The 3,150-nt window shown below is 42.6% G+C and overlaps 1 pseudogene; it reads right to left on the minus strand.

Annotated features, from left to right (window-relative positions):
• Window positions 1–420: 420 nt before the first annotated feature.
• LOC114620429 lies at window positions 421–1,039 on the minus strand (annotated as a pseudogene).
• Between the last annotated feature and the right edge of the window lie 2,111 nt (window positions 1,040–3,150).

Here is a 3,150-nt window from a genome sequence, read left to right on the forward strand (position 1 = left end):
GATTGATCTCTGTAAATTCTCCTTACTCTATAAATGCTGTTCTTCTAGACAGGAAGGTGTTTCTTGGGCATGAAAATAAGCTAGCACAATTAAGAGTTTGGAAGTTAAAGAATTGAGATTAACTGAATCTTAAATGAAAATGATTGATTTTAAAGGTTCTGATGAGCCATGGTTGTGTTCAGGCTCAGAAATGGCAGCTGGTTTGCCTTTTCTCTGAGAGTAAGCTTCTCTACATGCTGAACATGGGCATAGATCTTTATAGAATTGTGTGTGTGTTGTACGCATTAGCTCTCCGTGATATGAATTCCCTGTTGTCCATTCCTAGCTCTTTCTTTTTTTTTTGAAAGGCGATTTTATTAAAAAGAAAAACAACAAAAGGGAGATGGGACCAGAGCACAGGTAGTCCATCTAGAGCACAGGTTAGTCCATCCGGGCCTTCAGCGTCCTGGTAGTGATCTTGTCTTTCTCAATGATGTGGACAACGATGCCCATGCCTGAGACGGCGTCCCGGTCCACAGCGTTCTGCATGGCCTGGGAAATGGTTTCAAACAGGTGCTCTGGATCCATGTTGGGCTCCCAGAGAGACTCACACATCCCGTACATCTGTTCGGAGTAGGGTACCACTGACTACAAAGTTGTCCGTCACCATGGGACAGCCAATGAGGTCCAGAGAGCAAATGAAGGGTTTAAAGGTGTTCGGGTCCAGGCCAGCAATGACAGGCTCTGTGTAGTAGGGACCAAATCGTTTCTCATACAAGAGGTTGGCCACCATGCTCATGAGGGTGTAAGGCTTGCTCTGCCGATCTTCCTTCAGCTCATACAGGTTAAGTCGGAACTTGAGACGCTGGGTAACTGTCTGGACGTCAGTGGCTAGGCCGGCCAGGCCTATGTGGAGCCTGTCACCCATGGGAAAGTTCTTCTGGAAGTCCGTGGTCACCATTTGGGACTGGGTCCCGAAACGCCTGTCTGCAGCGATGGCCACACAGTTCTTTCCTTTCATGGCCATGACGGCCCCTCCATTATAGGACATAATAGACATGATTGCGAAGTATTGGAAGCACGACCACTACTGAGTTGCCTGCAAACCGGCTCTGGCTTTCTCAGGCCCATTCCTAGCTCTTATTTCTACCAAAATCCTTTGCTTCATTTCAGAATTACCCATTGTTTTATATATTTCTCTCCGGTTATCCACAGAATTAATTATATACTTTAAATTTCTATACCATCCCTGTTCAATCTCTTCTCTCTAAAGATTGCTATCCCTAATTCACAACAATGCCTTCCAAGACAGATTCACCCCAATCTACCCAAATACCCCTTAAGTGTCTAGATCCACTGTTATTCAAACCTTGACATATTGCCTTCATCAGACCAGCTATGTGTCCACCTTCAATCTCAAAGAAAAGTTGAGCATTTTCTACACTGAAAGTCTAATTTAAATGCTAACATCCAAACAGCAATACAGTTCATATTTTTAACACTAACTTCTATACTCAGAAGCTGTTCAAATGACCATTATCTGGAAAAAGATAGACAGAATATAAAGCTGTTTCTTATTATGAAGTTATCCTTACAAATTAAAAGCCTTCTAAACTTCCATTTCAGAGCTGGTCCCATTCAGAGCAGTGACGGATAATGAACACTGTTCTAAGAAGTAAAATTGTTTAACAACATAGGATGGGAAAATAATGATAATTGAATTGAAAGCCGTTTTTTTAATTTTTTAAAACTTTCATGATGTGACCTGATTGTTGAGACACTGTCAGCTTATAAATATAACATGGGTAATACCCAGGTGTATAACTGACTGACGTCAAGTCTTAGACTCAATGAAGAACACGCATTCACCTATAGACTTTCTTGGCTACCATTGCAAAACATTCACACTGTGCATTTTTCTAGATGGCCAAAAAATTGCTTTTGTTTCTTTTCCCTCTTTCTATTTTCACAGTGTGTAGGCATATTTACACATGTTTGCTTGCATGTGGGTAAATATATATGGGTGTGTGGAGAACGGATTGATGTCAGGAATCATCCTTTGTCAATCAAACTTAGAGCTGGCCCATATGGGTGGTCTTGCTGACTGAGACATCCCTGCTTCTGTCTTCAGAGGCTGAAATCACAGGCAAGACAACTGACCCACCAGCATTTTACATGGCTTCTCTGGACCTGAAGCACTTTAACCCCCAAGCCATCTCCCATAACATTTTTTAAACGAATATACACATGCAATTTGACAGCATTTCTTTTGTAAGAGTATATATACTTTATCAAGTAATCATGTGAAAGCATACATAGTATCAACAAGCAGAGAGGATAATCAGTAAGGCTTCAGAAGCTGTTTTTAAAATGCTGTTTTAAAGAGCAGAGGTGATATCCTAGGCATCATGGCCTTTTTAATCATCGAACACCAAGGATGTCACAAACTACAACAGTAAACAGCCATTTATTTATCTGTGTGTTCATTATTTCTAAACACATCAATTGACTGACTATTTCTGTGGGGAAAAAAACACAGTGGAGACCCGTGGGGGCTTTCCACACCGGAGGGTCCCAATAACGGGAGAAAGTCTGGAGTTCCAAAGGCTGGAAGCTTTGGCGGTGGCAGGCCCCAATGATATGAGAAGTCCATGGGTTTCATGAGTTTTATTGTCATGGTGTGGTAGTTGAATCTGGATGTGCACCCCCAATCTAAGCCAGGGCAGGCCTGCCTTAAATAGGGGAGGGGGAAGAGGAGGGACTGAGAAAGAATAACTTAATTTAGCTATGCCCCCTGGCCTTTAGGTAACTCATGAATACGGAAATCTCTCGAGGCTGAAGCCTATAGTCACGCCCTCTACCTCTAGGTGTGGATGGTGACACAAACCTCTCTGGGAATGGCTACTTGCCAAATGTGTCTGTAAGGTGCAGGTTAATGGAGAGGTAGACCAGGTGTATTAGCCTGGATTCTGGGGGCGTGGCCAAACACCTGCTGTTTCTACAGTGGGAGTCCGGGTTCAACAACCCATTCCCAGCCAAGAATCAAGACATCCTTCCACGGCCCTACATACTTCATGTTACGTAATCATGTGCTAGATCCAAACAAAACTAAACAATAAAAACTTATAATGAAGCATGAGGACGGACACAAGGTCCAAATCTAATCTGATT

This window comes from Grammomys surdaster, unplaced genomic scaffold (assembly GCF_004785775.1).
Source record: "Grammomys surdaster isolate TR1022 unplaced genomic scaffold, NIH_TR_1.0 169, whole genome shotgun sequence".
Taxonomy (NCBI): domain Eukaryota; kingdom Metazoa; phylum Chordata; class Mammalia; order Rodentia; family Muridae; genus Grammomys; species Grammomys surdaster.